Source organism: Cebus imitator, unplaced genomic scaffold (genome assembly GCF_001604975.1).
Source record: "Cebus imitator isolate Cc_AM_T3 unplaced genomic scaffold, Cebus_imitator-1.0 Scaffold82, whole genome shotgun sequence".
Classification (NCBI taxonomy): Eukaryota; Metazoa; Chordata; class Mammalia; order Primates; family Cebidae; genus Cebus; species Cebus imitator.
Genome location: NW_016107397.1, coordinates 8,363,134 through 8,382,760, shown reverse-complemented (window position 1 = coordinate 8,382,760; position 19,627 = coordinate 8,363,134). Strand labels below are relative to the sequence as shown.

Here is a 19,627-nt window from a genome sequence, read left to right as displayed (position 1 = left end):
CCCAGGAGGGAGTCTGACACCCACTCCTGGGTCCCTCACACACCACCAGGCTCATGTCAGCTTCTCTCAAAGGCACACCAATACATGTGTACCCCAAAGAAACCCTTTCCAATTTCCACAGTCCACACAATAAATTACCTACCTTCTTTTTGGTGGCCTGCTGGAAGACACTGTGCTGATCCTGGCAGAATCACTAGACTTGGCCTACCTATCCTGACAAGACTGAGACAGAAAACTTCCCATTTCAACATCCTGAACTCCAATCGATGTAGTCCTTAGGGTAAAGTCCATCTGTATCCTTCATTTCCCTCTAAATTGTGAGCTATATTAAATGAGGACAAGGATTCCTCTGTATTAGAAATGCTAGCCCATAGAAATATGTAGCCATGAGCATCTATTAACTGTGTTCGGCTGGCTGGGAATACTTTGTAATCATAAAGGAATTTTTTCATCTGTGCCAAGACCCCAACGAGAACATACATTAAGAAAATATCCATTCAAAGGGCAGAAATGACCAAAGCAGTGTGAAGATTGCTCTTTGAAATAAGCCTCCATCCCGAAGAAGCTGTCATAACTCTGAAAGGCAGCTGCAGCGAACCTATTTTTGGAAAGCCTAAAATCATAGAATTTCAAATTTCCAAAGGAAGCCTGAGTTATTGAAAACAGATGTTTTAGGGAAAGGAATAGAAACTTTTAAGCCCTAACTTTTTAATAAACCATAACAGTTCAAAGAGTGTCAGAGGGACACAGCCCGGAGATATTCACCTTTGAAAAGTCCCAGATGGCAAGGTAACATTCCTACAAATAAAGAAAAACCCAAGAAGAGAAAGATTTTGTAAAAACACCAAAACCGGTTGTATTTGTAACTCACAGCCTGATGCCTTCTTGATCTGGAAGGTCATTTTTCAAATGACCAGATTCATAAAATTCCAGATTCCATGGACGATGCAGCAGAAACTCAATCCTCTGGACTGATTAGAAAGTCAGGTCCTAACGCAGTGGGAAGGGTCATTTTGAGATATATGGGAAGGGGTGTAGTTTTATTAACCTGATATATATTTAGAAGTCAACTGTTAGCAAAGAGGTCTCACTAAACTCCATTTATAAAGAGATAAAAATTATTTGTAATGTGTATTTATATTTAAATACATGTTTACAAGAGTAAAGCTAGAAGATAGATAAGTAGACAGATAGATAAGCTAGATAGGTGATTGATAGTTAAATGGATGATAGTAGACTAGATAGATAGATAGATAATGGATACATAAAGTTACGTATTTTAATATATAACAAATAGTTGGGTTTTGGTTTTGTATTTATTCTGACAATGTCTTTTAGCTGGAGACATAAAACTATTTATATTTCTAGTAAATATGGATTTATTTGGGTTTCTTTATAGTATCATTCACTCATCAACAAATATTCATTGTGTACCTGCTATGAGCCAACTTCTGTTTTAGACACTAGAGAGACGAGATGAACAAAACAGACAATGCCCCCGCACTGATGGGGCTAATGAGAGATGGCTAGTGATAAATATTTTCTGTCTGATAAACGCGGTGGAGAAAAATGAGGCAGGATAAGGGAGTTAGAAAGTGCTGGAATGGTGGGAACAGAGAATCTTGTTATTTTATAGAGGAAAGCCTCCCTAGAAAGGTGACATTTAAGCTGACTCATGAAAGTAATGACAGAATAAACTGCAGCCTTCTAGAGGAAAAGCCTTCCAGGAAGAGAGAACTTCAAAGTGGGAGCCTGCCTGGTACTTCAGGGAGCAGCAAGTTGGCCAGTGCAGCTGGGGCAAGGTGGGTTGGAAGACAGGGCCAGAAAGAAAACCAGAATCAGATTACATGGCATCATAATGTAAAAATACGTAATTCAAAATCTAAGCTGTTAGAACTTTAAAACACTTTGAGCCTTAAGGAAATGTGATCATGAGACCTGAGTCACATAAACAGGCAGCTGTAACCTTTGTTACTCTGGTTATAGATTAGCCTTTTTTTCTTACCTACATTGTTTTTGGAAAAAAATTTAAAAAGTGGGAGGGATGCCAGGGAGGACCCCTTCCCTCTTAATTGTTGATCTTCATTGTAAATTAACTTTCCTCTTTCCTCTCTGACATGAAGACTCCATGACTATTACAGCACCTAAGACGGAATGTTAAATACACTCTTTTAAATTGGAAAGAAATGGAAAACAAGCAATAAAGAAAAGAAAAGAAACTGTACGATAAGGAAAAGAAAATGTAACAATTACATGGTAGCTTTTAAGACAGCCTTGTATGGAAAGTGTTATAATCTTACTAAATTTCTTTGTCTTCTGCCAATATAAGCAAGACCTTCGCTTTTAATTTCAGAGCACTGACTCTATTCCTTTGGAGTCTGCGTCACCTGAATGGCAAGTCTCAGCTTTTCACTTGAATAAACTACTTCAAACTGTGTTCTAATCCTTTCAATTACTTTGGGTTGCAAGCGAGTAAGACCTTTTGCCTTTATTCTGAATAAGAAGGGGGATCACTGCAGAGTTTTGAACACAAGAGTGATGTCATCTGAATTGTGTTATAGAAGGATTCACCTGGCTGCTATTTTGGAAATAGACGATGGAGAAGTGGGGCTAAGAGACTGGTGAGGAAACCACTGACATCATCTGAGTGAGAGGTGAGTATAGCTTCCACCGTGGTGGTAGCGGACGAAATGGTAAAATAAGGCCAGACTTTGCAGGTTTTCTGGAGGTAGAACCAATGGAACTTAAGTCGAATTGGACATGGGTTATGAGGGAATGAGAGGGCATGGGAAAGATGGAGGTGGCATTTACAGATGTGGGAAGGGCTGAGAGAGGAACAGGTCTGTGGTGAGAAGAGCAGGACTTCACTTTGGACAGAAGAGTGTTCAGATATATCCAGGTAGATAGGGTTGGTCAAATGTCAGCATCTGGGGCTTAGGAGAGAAGTCCAGCCCAGAGACGTAAGCTGAGACGCACCGGCATGAGGATGCTGTTTCCAGCCACCAGCCAGGGGATGAGATGATGTGGGCAGCTCAGACACATGAGAGGGAGCCCCAGAGACTTGGCCCTGGGCACAGCAACACTGAAATCTGAGAAAGTGAGGAGGAAACAGAAAGCCATACTGAGGGTGGTCAGTGGGGTAGGAGGAGAGAAACAGATGTTTGAGAAGTCAAATAAATATACATATATTTTGGCCAGAAGCAGTGGCTCATGCCTGTATTCCCAGCACTTTGGGAGGCCAAGACAGGTGGATCACCTGAAGTCAGGAGTTCAAGACCAGCCTGGTCAAAATGGTGAAACCTCATCTCTACTAAAAATACAAAAATTATAGTGGCAGGCACCTATAATCCCAGCTACTTGGGAGGCTGAGGCAGGAGAATTGCTTGAACCCTGGAGGTGGAGTTTGCAATGAGCCAAGATCGCACCATTGCACTCCAGCCTAGGTGACAAGCGTGAAACTTCATCTCAAAAAAAAAATAATTATATATATACATGTATATATGTGTACATATATACATACATATACATACATACATTTGAAGCAGGAGAAAATAAGTAACTCCCAAGCCTAGCTGACAGGACTAGAAGAGGGGGAGGAAGGATGGTGGTTGTTCATGGGAGTGAGCCATGTGGACACAGACACACACACACATACACAAACACATAACACACAGAGAGACATGTGCACAACATACATTCATATGCACAGATGTGCACACACATACACAAACACATAACACAGAGAGACATGCACAACATACACACATACATATGCACAGATGTGCATGCACATACACACATATGCACATGCATACATATGCATATGCACACATAATACACACATATGCACACATATACACACATATGCATATGCACATATATACACACATGCACACATACATATGCACACAGATATACACATACATATGCACACACATACACACATACATGTGCACGCACAATACACACATGGATACACACATAAACACGTACACAAATACACACACACACGTATATATGCACATGCATGCACACATACATATGCACACACAATACACACATATGCACACACAGGCACATACATACACATACACATGCCAGGTTTGTTCTATAATGCACAGGTGCAAGAAAATCACCTTGATTTATTTCTCTAAATCATAAAAACCTGACTCCCAATGCCCTCTTTTCAAGGTGATGAAAATTCAATCTCAGCCACCACTTGAGATGTTCCTCTGTCCCCTAAAAAATAATGGAATAAAGAGGTCTTAAAGGGAGGACAAAGGATGGGGGGGAGCCAATTTACTTTCTTAACCCAAATGATTGTGTACATTTTTATTAATACATTGTTTTAGTAGCTGACACGGGACCAGCTGCTGTGATAAGCTCTTTCCTACATCAACCCAGAGTTCAGCAAACTTTTGCCAGCCACGTGATTCCTGCGGCAGCTGCCAAACCCTACACTGACACACAGAGGCAGCCATTGATGACATGGAAATGACGAGCATGGATGTCCCAATGAAACCTTATTCATGGATGGCGAAATTGAATTTCATTTAATTTACATGTCACAAAATATTATCCTCTTATTCCCCACCCCACAAGCATTTTAAAATGTAAAAAACCATCCTTAGCTCACAGGCTGTACAGAAACAAACGGCAGGTCAGGTTCAGCCCACAGTCCCCATTATCTCATATAACGGCCACCACATTTCCTACAAGGTGGGTAATAGTAAAAGCTTCCCTTTATGAATGAAGAAACTGAGGCGTGGTGGTATTAAGTGACTTTTTAGGGTCACACCGCCAAGAGGGATGGCGCAGAGATGGGAAGAGGTGTAGACGCTCTGGAGCCCGCCCTCCCAATGCCACAGTTGATCCTCTCTGGCTACTTCAAATTATGGTGGGAATGTCCATTGATTCACCACCGTGGCCCATGGTTAATTACATGATATCTCTTCCCAGTCTTTCTTTCCATCTCCTATTATTGAATGAGTTCATGATAAAAAATAGTGGTTTTCAGCCAAACCTATGGCCCAATAACAGCCAATATTTCATTTTTACCCACCCCAGGTTCAGAAGACGTTATCATTGTTAATTACGTTTTTTGTCCATGAGGCATTTTACTTGTAAATATATGCATTAACATCCCCAGAAAAAGAATCCCAGGATTTTCCCTCCTGTGTGTTTTTGTCTTGCTTCTTCATGGTCCATGATGCCAGCTGAGGTTGTCAGTACAATGAAACAAAACTGGCGGGATGGAAGCAGATTATTCTGCCATTTTCTAGATCTTTGAGTTGCACATCAAATCTGGGGCTGATCACTCCACATTTGCTTAGCCTGCCTGTGAAATTCACAACAATTTTCCCAGCTCTGTGATCATCAATGATTTCAAATTCACCAGCGTAACCGTGCTTCATCATCACAGTGAGAAACCAGACGATGACTTTGGAGCATGGCCTAATAAGCACCTGGCATTTGCCTCTCTCTTTGGCATTGTTGATGCTCCAGAGAGCATCAGCCAGGACGTTCATGTGGACCATTGTGGCGGCGTGGAAAGATGGCTGAAAGAGGATGGGAGGGAAGAGTGCTCAGAGTTATATGTCATTGTTAATTGCTTACTTACTCATTCACATTCTTCACAATGTACCTAAAAGGTAATGAAGAGTACTGTGGACCTCATTCATGAACAAAGAAGTTACAAATGAGTGATGATAAATCTTGAAATATGAACCATAAGATGCAGGGCATGCTCCTGGAAGCCTACTCATTTGATTTTGTTCTTTTTCCAAGACCGAAACAAGACAAATAATTCACCAGTGAAAAAAGCCAAAGGTGGCTTGTCAGCCTTTCCAGTCATGCACCTCTAGCTTCTGACAATGTGTTGACAACTCTGTTCCACAAATACTTTGTAATCATCACACTGTGTTCTTCTTGCTACAGCAAATTATTTGAGAAATTTTAAAAAAAAAAAAAAGGCTACTGGACCCAGTCCTTACGTTCCGAGAACTTACAACCACTGAAGAAATCAGTTCTAGATGAATCCATTATTTAAGAGTTGTCACTGCAGCTGTGTGTGCTCCTGTCTTTAGTTTTTGGAATCCATCCTTTGGGGACCTGCCTTGAGACCTTCGCAGGTGCATGAACTTCCCAGCTGAGAATAAGCTTTTCCTTTGCAAGGCCGGCTCCTTCTCAGCCTCCAAGCCTTGGCTTGTGAGCTCTCCCAGACCACTTACATAAGGAGTTTTGCTTTCATTGCTCTCTTTCACCATGTTCTGTGTTCCTCAAAGCCCTAATCATAAGCTGCAATTATGACTTATGATTACAATATATTATTTTTTTTGAGTCAAAGTCTCACTCTGTTGCCCAGGCTGGAGTGCAGTGGCGCAATCTCGGTTCACTGCAAACTTTGCCTCCCAGGTTCAAGCCATTCTTCTGCCTCAGCCTCCTAAGTAGCTGAGACACTAGGTGCCCACCACCACGCCTGGCAATGGGGTTTCACCATATTAGCCAGGCTGGTCTCAAACTCCTGACCTTGTGATCTGCATGTCTTGGCCTCCCAAAGTGCTGAGATTACAGGTGTGAGCCACCGTGCCTGGCCACAATTGATGATTTTAATACATGATTTGTTTGCGGTTTACAACATCTTTCTAGGGCTCCTTCTCTAAGCTAGAAGCTTTAAGGAGACCGCTATTTTCCTGTTGCTTTGCACAGGAGGTTGGTGCATAGTAGACACTCAACAAATACCCATGGAATGAACACGATTGAGTGAATGAATGGTAGACATGAGGCTGGAGGGGAGCCAAGGGGGTCAGCTTCAGCACCAGCACCCCCCTCCCTTCAGCCCCAACCAGAGCACAACAGGGTTCAGTAGTTTAACATTTGCTCTCCGGTGGCTCACGCCTGTAATCACAGCACTTTGGGAGGCCGAGGCAGGTGGATCACCAGGTCAGGAGTTCAAGACCAGCCTGGCCAAGATAGTAGAAACCCCGTCTCTACTAAAAATACAAAAGAATTAGCATATACCTGTAATTCCAGCTACTCAGGAGGCTGAGGCAGAAGAATCGCTTGAACCTGGGAGACAGAGGTTGCAGTGAACCAAGATCATGCCACTGCACTCCAGCCTGGGCAACAGAACAAGATTCTGTCTCAAAAAAAAAAAAAATTGCACTCAAGTCATTTTTCATTTTGATTTCTAAACACAAAAACAAAAAGGCAAATAAACAGGCAAACATTTAAAAAGCTAGTCTCACTAAACTAGAGAGTTTATTCTGCAAAATTGTGAGAGACAAGGTTGGCTGAATAAAGAAAGAACAGAATATAGACTTTCACTAAAGCTATAGCAAGGATTTCAGCATGCTGTTGACACAAAGACAGATAAAGAGACCGGGGAAGCTGAGCCCAGAGTCCTGACTCAGACCCACACACGAACGGTCACTTCATCAACAACAGCACCACCACCATTCTGAAGGGAAGACGGGATCTTTTCAATAAATGATGCTGGAGTCTTTAGACATCCAGATGGAAAGAAAAATAGGAATCCTGACGCCTTCCATCCCGGTGGGGGGAAAAAAAAAAGATGTATTTGCTATAAGCCATAGATCCAAATGTGAGAAGACAAAAATAGCTTCCAGAAGAAAACATAGCATACAATTGTCAGGACTCGGAGTATGAACCAAATTCTTATAAAGAATACAGAGGGGGCCGGGTGCAGTGGCTCACACCTGTAATCCCAGCACTTTGGAACGCCAAGGTGGGCAGATAATGAGGCCAAGAGATCAAGACCATCCTGGCCAACATGGTGAAACCCAGTGTCTACTAAAAATACAAAAAATTAGCTAGGCATGGTGGCGCACGCCTGTAGTCCCAGCTACTCAGGAGTCTGAGGCGGAAGAATCGCTTGAACCTGGGAGGCGGAGGTTGCAGATCACACCACTGCACTCCACAAGGAACTCACCATAAAAGAGAAGACTCAGCCAAGCGAGGTAGCTCATGCCTGTAATCCCAGCACTTTGGGAGGTCGAGGTGGGGGGATCACCTGAGGTCAGGAATTCAAAACCAGCCTGGCTAATATGGTGCAACCCTGTCTCTACTAAAAACACAAAAATTAGCTGGCCATGTTGTTGGGTGCCTGTGTTCCCAGCTGCTCAGGAGGCTGAGGCAGGAGAATCGCTTGAACCTGGGAGGTGGAGGTTGCAGTGAGCCGAAATTGTGCCACTGCACTCCAGCCTGGGCGACAGAGTGAGACGCCATCTCAAAACAAAAGAGAGAGAGAGAGAGAGAAGACTCAAACATTACACTTGATGCTAAAAAATTCCGTTCATCAGAAAATATTATGAAGGACAGGAAAAGAAAATTCACTCACATGGATAAGATATTCACAACATAGAGCTCTGACAAAGAAATCATACTAAGTACGTAAAGGGGATAAACATAACCTAATTACAAGGTGGGAAACAGATCTGAGCAAACATTTCACAAAAAACACGGCCTAGCAGAATATTTATTTATTGTTATGTATTTATTTTTAGAGTCAAGTTATCATTCTGTTGCCCAGACTGGAGTACAGTGGCACCGCCATGGCTCACTGCAGCCTCGAACTCCTGAGCTCAAGTGATCCTCCCACCTCAGCCTCCCAAGTAGCTAGGACTACAGGTGTGCACTGCCATGCCCCGCTAATTTTTCTGTGTTTCGTTTTACAGATGAGGACTCACTGTGTTGCCCAGGCTGGTCTTGAACTCCTGGACTCGACTGATCCTCCCATCCCAGCCTCCCAAACCTGTAGGATTATAGGCGTGAGCAACCACTGTGCCCAGCTTGAATAAGCATATTAAATGGTGCTCAGTAGAGAAGAGCAAACTAAAACCACAATGATATACAACTACATATCCATCAGAATGGTTAAAATTAAGAAAAAAAAAAAAAAAGGCTGTGGTGTTGTAACACGTGCTAGTCCATCCTGTGAAGCAGCTGGAACTGCCTTTTATCACAATGAAAGTGTGAACTGAGTGAACTGGTACAACCCCCTTTGGTTAATTGTTGAGCAACATCTACTAAAGCTAAATACATCTGTATTCATCATGTCTTGAATTTTCTGTGTCTTACCATGTTTACATTTTGAAAATATTGCTGGCCAGGGAGAGACTGCCCTTCCCAAGAGCTCGCTGACTTCTAAAGATGGAGAGCAACTGAACTTCAGACATGCATCTCCTAGCCAAGCTGACCCCCTCCTTTATCTAACTCCCACACACCAAACCACTGTTTCCCCTGCCCTAAGTCACCCAGGACCAGGTACCAGGCAGCTATCCACCCCATCGCATCTGTAATCCCAGCACTTTGGGAGGCCAAGGCAGATGGGTCACTTGAGCTCAGGAGTTTGAGACCAGCCTGGCCAACATGGTGAAACCCAGTGTCTAATAACAATACAAAAATCAGCTGAGCATGGTGGCTCTGAGCCTGTAGTCCCAGCTACTTGGGAGGCTGAGGCAGGAGGATCACTTGAGCCCGGAACGCAGAGGCTGTAGTGAGCTGAAATTGCACCACTGCACTCCAGTCTGGGCAACAGAGCAAGACCCTGATTCAAAGAAAAAAAAAAGTCTTAAGAACACCAGTGGTCTTCAAGGAAAAGAAGATTATCGAAAGTACTCACATTGATGCCTTCATGCCAAGATTGGTCCTTGGATAACGTTCACAATTGGGAAAGATAAGGAATGTGGGCCTCAGAGGGGAGGCGATGTTTCCAGAAGGCAATAGAATCTTACACAGATGCAGAAATGGACAACGATGCTGACAAGGGAGGCCTTGACTTTCTTTCTTCCTTCTCTCTTTTGTGACATTTTCGTGGATTCTTCATTCCTTTTTACCATGCATCAAAGTCCTTGACTCTAGGAAATGTTGGCATAAAAGTTTCCCTGAGAACATTCAACTCCTGTTATGCATAAAATTTTTCTTTTTGGTGCCACAAGAAAAATTAGCACTGGTACAAAAAAATCTCTCAGCAAAGCAATTCGTTTTACTTCCTACAGAAAGGGTGCTCCCATTAGTAATCTTGCCAGGAGAGTACAATGAACAAAGGAAAGCAGATGTATTTATTTTTTATGCATTTGGGATTGTCCTTACTGCTGCATTTGATCTCCATTGGCTGGAGCCAGACCACACAATCTAAACTGAAACCCAATTGGCTAACAACTGAAAACTTTTCTAAACAGGTAAAAGCAATGGCGAGCAAAGAAAAGGAAGTCCAAATAAGGAAGGGGCATAGGTGCGAGCTGGGACATACCTGTGAGCACATCCAGCACAGATATCTTAGTACGCAAGGACATAGAATGTACTACGTGGCTGTGAGCATGGCTAACAGCTACATAGGATAGGGATTCTAGCAAAAAGGCAAGAAAGCTTTTGAAGAAAGTTTTTAAAACAAACTATTATTTTTAACACATATGAATTTTTCTTAAACGAGAAAGGAAAATTTGAAGAGGAGCTTTTTTACTTCCCACAGCTCCTAAGCCCCTGCCTCACCCAGGCCCCCAGCTGTCTCCATCTACTATCTACTACTCCCTGTCAATTCTGAGTTCCCTTCCTTCAAACAGAATTCAGACACAAAAGGTTCTTTTAAGTGGATTGGGGAATATTGTCACTCTTCTATACTAGTCTAGAGATGGGCTGAGAGGTCATTTCGAATAATTATCACCTTATAATAGAGCAGATGGTAGTCACCACATCAGGCAGCCCCTACCCGTCAGCATCCCTGCAGCTAATTCACCTTCATGCCTGGACAATTTGTTCTAACTAGATTGCATTTCATGATAGCCACTTACGTTCTCTGCTTTTCAAGGTGCCCAAGAAGCTGCATTTCAAAGGATTTTTATTCCACAAGAAGCTATACCTACCAAAGCTGTGACAACTGGCACGGATCTATATACCTAACACTGACCGACTGAGACATCATCATTGTCCTCAGTCATGCGTTTGTTTGTTTTTTTCATTTTTACCTCTGTCTCTCTGCTTGGGCTTTGCCTCCCACCTACAACCTCCTTCTCATCTATGCCCTTCAAGTCCTCTCTGACAGTACAGTGTATATGCAGAAAGAGAGGGAGAGACGGCTCTCAACATCCCTGACCTTATGCGATAGACAGACAGATACATACATACATATATCCATACATAGAGAGAGATCTCAACACCCCTGACCTATGCCATAGATACTTAGATACAGAGAAAGAGAGAGAGAGAGAGATTTCAATAACCCCACCTTTATGCCATAAATAGATAGATACATAGAGATCTCAACGGCTCTGACCTTATGCCATAGGTAAATAGATAACAGATAGATAGATATGTACATACATACATAGATACATAGAGAGAGACAGATCTCAATGGCCTTGATCTTATGCCATAGATAGATAGAGTTAGTACATGCATACATAGATACATAGATACAGAGAGAGATAGATCTCAACATCCCTCACCTATGCCATAGAGAGATGATAGATAGATAGATGATAGATAGATAGATATAGTACATGCATGCATAGATACATACATACAGAGAGAGAGAAAGATCTCAACACCCCTCACCTATGCCATGGAGAGAGAGAGAGAGAGAGAGAGAGATGATGCTGCCATGGTAGTAGAACTCTACACAGAGTAGATGTTCAATCACTCTCCATTTTTTTTTCCAGAGGTTGATAATTTCTTTCTTGATTTTTTTTCTTAAATAAAATTAACATCCATTTTACCCTACATACAGTAGGGTAAAAATAAAATGTATAAAAACTCCTTTGCACTCCCCTCATTTAGTTCTACTCCACAGAATTAACAATGGTTAATATTTTCTTGTTTATCCTTACAGAATTCCATTTATTGGTAAGAATGGTGTCATATAAAACTCGTCAGCCAGGTGCAATGGCTCCTGCTTGTAATCACAGCATTTCTGGAGGCTAAGGTAGGAAGGTTGCTTGAGGGCAGGAGTTCAAGACCAGCATCGGCAACACAGAGACCCCATCTCATATGTTTTTTCTTATGCTTTCTCTTGGACATTTCTTTATTATATTTCTTCCTCTTTTTGTGGAACCATTGACTTATCTGCTTATGTGTCATGTCAAATTCAAATGAGAGTGATAGACTCTCTTGTATCGTGGGGCACCTGTTTATCTTAAACTTTGCCCAGAGAGTGTCCATGAGGGATTTGCTGACTACTCTTGTCTTGGCATACTGTTTCTGTTTCGCATTTTCCCTTTTGCTTTTTACTTCCTGTTCATCTTCCATCTCCTTTTCGATTTCCTCCTCTTTTTCTTGCTCTCTCTTTCCGCCAGCTTCTCCTCCTCCTTCTCTTGATTTCTGCTTTCCCTTTTGTTCATCTTCACTGTAATTTCCATTTGATTGTTCAGGATTTTGATCCCAAGGCATAGCTGGTGGTTTCTGTATAAAAAGATCTTTATTCTTGGGCATGGCGGTGGCAGCGACCTCGCAGGGTCTCTGACTTCTTTCTGGGTGGCGGCGGTCGCGGCAGCTGCTGCTCCAAGGGCCAATCTCCATTTTTTAATGAATAAAATCCAGCAAAGAGAAAAGCAACTCGATTACAGACACCACTTTTCCTACTTTGTCATCCTAGCAACCATTCCTGTTATCTCTCTCTACCCTTCAGTTTGGTCCTTTTAATAAGAATTCTAAGGGAGCTGCCTATACTATGAAAATCCACCTCTCCCCAGAAAGCCAATCACCCAGGATGGCACCTGTTACCTCTGTGAATGGATCATTACTTTTAGGAGGGGAAGTGAATAGACCATTTACTTGCAAGAAATTAGAGGAGAGTATGGAGGTAACAACATATAATCACTTAATTTGGAGCAGACCTAGGCCTGAATCTAAGCACCTTTGATTTAAAGAGAGAAAGCAATTAAAGGCAGCTGGCTGAATATTCTTTCAAATCAATGAAGTCATTCAATCAGTCCATAAAAAAATGACTAGCTTCTGAAAGTATAATTTAATTCTAAATTGCGGCTAGAAAAAAAATGCAAAAATTGATATCCATTTATAGCAAACACAATCCAAACAATAGATCATTTTGGAATTTCCATGATTTCATTGGTTTTCTAGCTCCATTTTGTTTTGCCATCATTCTACTTCTCCAACACATCAGCCAATGTGTCATTCATCCTACATGCCCAGTATCTTAACCCTTCTTAGCATTTGGCAAGTTCTCACCTTCTTGGGGACTGGGGGGAGGGGGTCCACAGGTATGGGTGCAGACCGCCCCCATGACCAGGACTGAAAATGCTACACCTCATTTTCCCAGCCTCCTTTGCAGCTCAAGCTGGGACATGTGACCTGCCCTCTCCAATCAGAACACACCAGGTGTTGACCCCTGAGCCAGTGATATAGGAGGTTGGGGACAGGGAGTTCTGCATTCCAGTGTCCAACCAGAACCAGAATCAGAAATGTAGGGGAATGTCTCCAACATGAGAATACTAGATATCTAGGAAAGGGGACATCAGTCAAAAAGAAAAGATCGAGGAAAGGGTCAGAAAGACATCAACATCATAGAAGTGGCACGATTTTACTGGGAGGTGAATGAGTTCAACTCATAACAGATGAGGCCTCAGATAGGGTCAGATCTAGGAAAAATGAGAAATTTGCTTTTCATTTTTCTGACTTATTCTGGAACTCTCCCTTTCTTCTTTTGTTATCTCCCCAAACGTTCCTGAATGCCTAATATATACTTAGCGACCAGATGCCCATTAAGAGCTGCCCACCTGAGCCACAAAGCCTCCACAGTTTTATAGGATTTTTCTTCTCCCACTGTACAAAGTCAAGCCCTCTGTTTTTCATGCTACAATTAGAAGCCAAGGTGTGTTATCTGAAACCCTTGGGACCAGATGTGTTTCGGAATTCAGCATTTTGCAGCTTTCAAAAAGATAATATGTTGCATCTGCAGCTGCTCTATTTTGCGTTAAAACCCCCGAAGGATCCTAATGCAGCACCCCATGATCAAAACCATTAATATTTCTGCAGCAAAATATGTGAATACTCAGAGAAGGTGGGGAAAATAATGATTATAAATAGTCACTCATCAGCTCAGGTCAGGTTTTGCAGCCAACAGAGCTCCAAAAACTTTCAGTTTGCAGAACTTTTGAAGTTTGGAGTTGCATGTAAGGACTGTGGACCTGTATTGACACATCTTTCTACTCCAGCTTTGCCGGCTCCCTATCCATCCATAGAATCTGAGGTCTTGGTACAATGTCTGACTAAATAAATGACGAATAAAGTGAAAAAGGAAGTGTGGAAAAATCAAAATGAATCCTGTATTTTTTCCTCCAAAGTGCTGCCCTCCTAGGGGCAACTGGCTGATCTGATCAACCAATACAGAAGTGGGTAAACTTTTTCAGTAAAAGGCCAGACAGTAGTTTTCAGCTCCGCAGGTCAGACAGTCTCAGTGGCAACTACTTACCTCTGTCACCGTAGTGCAAAAGTAAGCTAATATATAGCTGTGTTTCAATAAAACTTTATTTACAATAACAAGAGGAGGGCTGGAAGTTGGCCCACAAGTCACCTTGGATTCCTGGACTAATCCAAGCAAATGTCTTATTGGATGATCAGGATTTATTCAGGAAACGGTTACAGGGCTTCTCCCCAAGTCCTGGGCACTGTGCTTGTACTGGAAATTCAGCAGTGAAACACCGAGTTTCTGCTTTCATAAAGCTTACATTTTTGTTGAGTGTGGTGGCTCGCACCTATAATCCTAACACTTTGGGAAGCTGATGCAAGAGGATTACTTGAGGCCAGGAGTGTGAGGCCAACGTGAGCAATAAAGCGAGACCCCATCTCTACAAAAAAAGTTTTGAAATGAGCCAAGCTCAGTGGCTCATGGCTGTAGTCCTGGCTACTAGGGAGGCTGAGGCAGGAAGATCACCTGGGTCCAGCGAAACTTATTTTTGTAAATAGAATGTGGTCAAAATCCAATGTCCTATCATATTTGTAAAAATGGCTTGTCTATTTGCCTGAAATGATATGGTAAATAATCCAGTTTTTGCCTATGGTTTGAAAGCCAACGCCGTGTCATCACTCACAGTTTCCTGGGTTGAACCTATTCCTGGGTTCTCAAGTCTATTTCGTGGCCTTTTTCTCTTCCTGCCCCAGAACTTTAGCCATCTCCACGAGCACAGCTCTGTCATATGTCTGAGTATCTGCTGAAGCTAATGCTCCTTTTTTCTGAGGGCTGTGACATTAGGGGTGCCTCCCAGCCTGAGATATCCGCCCCTCTCTCCATGAGAGTTGGAAATTGTAAGATGCCAAATTGGCGAAAATAAGAGACAGGCTCCACCTGTATCAGTCAGAGTTTGCTAGGGAAAATAGAGACCAATTTAGACATTTCCAGATTGAAGAGACTTAATACAAAAAATTAGAGATTTAACAATAATAGCATGAACATGGAAGAGGGAGGGAAGGGTTGGTGCTGGCTCAGGAAATTGGCAAAGGCTGCCCACGGTCTCAGCTGTTTCCACTTCCCTGTCGTGGGAAGTACGGGAGTGTGCGCTCCAGCCTGCACAACTGCAGGAGGGCAGGGAGGTAGGCATGGGCCCTTCACCTTGCAGAGATGCCTCCTCTGGACTCTCGGTGGAGAAGCTGCATGAGTGAGAAATGACCTCTTGTGGGATTAAGCACCTCAGAATTGGGGCTGTTGCCAAATCTGTGACAGTACAGCCTTTCCTCACTCATACAGTATGTTAGATTTTGAGTTTAAAAGGGAGGAATTCTCTTTCTCTCTCTCTCATTCTTTCAACTCTCCTCTCTCTCTTTCAAGCCAGCAACTAATTACAGATGGTTAGCTACAGGGCCAGGGAGGGATGGGTGGAGGGAACAGAGATGGAATTCCAACTTCCTTGAATATTGTGTGTTACGTGGTTTTGACATTGGAACCATGTAATTGCTTAAAATACCTTTCTTTAAAAATAAAATTAAATCAAAACAAAGTAAGAAAACCAGGCTCTGTGACTCATGCCTGTAATCCCAGCACTTTGGGAGACTGAGGTGGGAGGATCACTTGAGCCTTGGAGTTCAAGATAAGCCTGGACAACATAGCAAGACCTTGTATCTACTCAAAAATGTGAAAGGTTAGCTGGGTGTGGTGGCACATGCCTGTAGTTCCAGCTACTCAGGAGGCTGAGGCAGGAGGATAACTTGAGCCCAGGAGGTCGAGGCTTCAGTGAGCTAAGATAATCTTGCCACAGCACTCCAGCCTGGGAAAGGGAGAGAGGGGAAGAGAGAGAGGAAGGAAGGAAAGAAGGAAGGAAGTGAGGAAGGAAGGAAGGGAGGGAGGGAGAGAGGGAGGGAGGGAGGGAAGGAAATAAACAAAACAAAATAAGTAAATCCCTAAAAATTTGAACCAAACTGAAATGAATGGGCCTAATCGTGCATAAAATTGATAGTATAAGCACACAAAGAGTATTAAGAAATATTTCACACAACTTTAGAATATGGGACTTAGAGCATACTTTCTTAGTGGGACATATTTTGAGATCTAAAGTAAAATAAAACTGCAAAAGCTCTCCAGCCATATTTGTTTTGCTTTACTGTTGAGTAATACTGACATTGTTATTTTTAAACAAGCCAAGTTAGATCATAGGTGAGACAAGATTTTCACTATAAAAGAAAGGAAATGCAAATGTAAAATTTGGAAAGTTTCTATTTCCTGGATTTTGTTTTTAAATAGTATTAAGTTTTAAACATTTAAGTTAAATAAATTGATTTTTTAAATTAAACTATTTAATATTTAAATTTAACTTTGTTTAAATGTTCAATATTAACATTAAAATATCAGCTATTGAATATTGACACTTGAATTCTCAGAATGAACTTGTAATCTTACAAAAATTACAAGTTCATTCTGAGAATTCAAGTGTCAATATTCAATAGTTGATATTTTAATGTTAATATTTGTAGAAGCAAAAACAAGGCAGGGTGTCCTAGGTTTACCATTACAGGGACAGTAAGCACCTTTGCACCTGTATTTTGGTATCTAAATACCATTCTCCTCTAACAGGAAACAACACTCCTTGTAGAAATAGCTGACCCAAGGTCTGAGACCGAAGGGCACATGACAAGCCTGGGACATTTTGTTTTATTTTCTCTTAGTACTCAAAAAACAAGGTCATTGTCAGAGAGTCGTACGGTGACCTTCAAAGGACGAAGGTTCCAGTTTGAAAGGATGCCCACTGCATGCCTTTTGGCTCTTTTTCAACTTGCATTAATATTTCTTCTCAGCAAGGCATGGTGGCTCATGCCTGTAATCTCAGCACTCTGGGAGGCCAAGGCAGGTGGATCACAAAGTCAAGAGATCAAGACCATCCTGGCCAACATGGTGAAACCCCATCTCTACTAAAAATACAAAAATTAGCTGGGCGTGGTGGTGTGCACCTGTAGTCCCAGGTACTTGGGAGGCTGAGGCAGGACAATCTCATGAACCCAGGAGGTGGAGGTTTCAGTGAGCTGAGATCATGCCACTGCACTCCAGCCTGGTGACAGAGTAAGACTCCGTCTCAAAAAGAAAAAAAGTTCTTCTCTCACCCACAAGTTATTTAGTAGTGTGTTTTTAAATTCCCAACTAATGAGCATTTTAAAAATATATCTTTTTGTATTAACTTTTAATTTGGCCAGGCACCAGTGGTTCACACCTGTAATCCCAGCACTTTGGGAGGCTGAAGCAAGAGGATCACTTTAGGCCAGGAGTTTGAGACCAGCCTGGGCAATATAACAAGACTTCATCTCTTAAAAAAAAAAAAAAAAAAATTAGCTCGGTATAGTGGCAAGCACCAATGGCCCTAGCTGTTTGGGAGGCTGGGGCAGGGAGGATCACTTAAGCCCAGTAGGTCAAGGCTGCCATCAACTATGATTGCACCACTGCACTCCAGCCTGGGTGTCAGACCAAGAAGTTTCTTACTTCATAGCGATGTAATCAGAGAACAAAGACTATGAAGCCTATTCTGTAAGATTTATGGAGGCTACTGTGTGGCCTAGCGGTTGTACAATTAGTGTCTGCAGGTGATCAGGGCCCTCTACGTCTCTAGCACTGAAGGAAGAATTCCATGTGGATCAAGGTTGTGGTTTGTGTGGATTGCTCATATAGTTGTTCATTGATCATGTGATTGGCTTATCAATAATTGAAAGAATTGCAAGGGTGGATTTATCAATTTCCCCTTCAGTTCTGTCCATTTTTTGTTTCATCTGTCTAGGGATATTTTACCCAGTGTATCCCGGTACAGAATGTCTGTATCTTCTTGCTAAATAGAACATACTGCCATTATGCAGAGACCAGCTCTATGCCTTCTAATGCTTTTTATCTTCAAGTCCATTTCGTCTGTTATTTATCTAAGTACCACAGTCTTTTGGGTAGTATATTATGGACAGATCTTTTTCTCCATCCTTTTATTTTCAACCTTTGAGTGCCCTATGCTTTAGATGTATCTCTTAAAACAACAGACAGGGGTAGAAAGAATAGTTAGGATAATAGCCCCCTCCCTCCTCCTTCAGAGAAAGCTGTAAAATCACTGACTTCTGCAGACATGGCTTGGATTTAAGGGAGGGGCTCATTTCAGCTGCTGTCCATCTTCTGGTTCCCTAGATGGAGTCAGAGAAACCAGATGGGAAAAGAGCAATTTCCAGGTAGAAGAACCCAAGGAATCCGCGTGTCTCTGGAAATGTAAAGAAGGCAGGCGTCCTCCCTTTTCTTTCCTCCTCTGCTTTTGCTATATTTGGCCTTTTTTATGTTTTTGTTGCCTTTTGACTCTCCATGAGGTCAGACACAGAACTTGGGGACCAGAAACGGAAAGAGCCTGCAGGGAAAAGAAGAACTCAGTAAAAAGAGACCCAGTGAAAAGCCACCCCACCAGGGCAGGAAGTTCCCCTTCCTGGGTCTGTTAATTCCACACTGCTCTATGAAAGACAGTGCACGTTTAAGTTCGTTATGAGCTCCTTCCTTGCGTGCAATACCCTTTCCCGCTAAATCAAAAGATCATTGATTTACAGCAAAATTTGTATACCCAGAGAAGCAAAGCAAGGGCAGCATGTGGGTGAAGTGCCCAGCCTTAACCATCAGGGAGCAGGGGGGAATTTGGTGAGTGAGGCAGTACTGGTCCCATTTGCCAGCAATGAGTTTTCAGATCCATGGAAACTTTGGAGCAGTTCGGAGGTGTCCCGTGATAGAGAGAGTGCCTGGTTGGTTGAAAGAGTCACTGCTGTGGGGATGGCGAGCTGGGGGGAAAAACAGAAGGCAGAGTGAGCTAGAGTCAAAGTCTTAGGAGTGATGCTATCGCACCTTCTGTCCCATTTTCTTTTTCTGCACATGTATACCTGATTCTCTGGTGAACTAGAGAGAAAGAAGGGACTTAGGGACATTGAGTAGAAACGAGCAAAATTTGGGCCGGGCACAGTGGCTGACACCTGTAATCCCAGCACTTTGGGAGGCCAAAGTGGGCGGATCGCCTGAGGTCAGGAGTTCAAGACCAGCCTGGTCAACATAGTGAAACCCTGTCTCTACTAAAAATACAAAAAATTATCTGGGCGTGGTGGTGGGTGCCTGTAAGCCCAGCTACTCAGAAGGCTAAGGCAGGAGAATCACTTGAATCCGGGAGGC

The 19,627-nt window shown here is 42.5% G+C and overlaps 1 pseudogene; it reads right to left on the bottom strand.

Moving 5' to 3' along the window:
- Positions 1-5,097: 5,097 nt before the first annotated feature.
- Positions 5,098-5,540, bottom strand: LOC108307886 (annotated as a pseudogene).
- Positions 5,541-19,627: the final 14,087 nt, after the last annotated feature.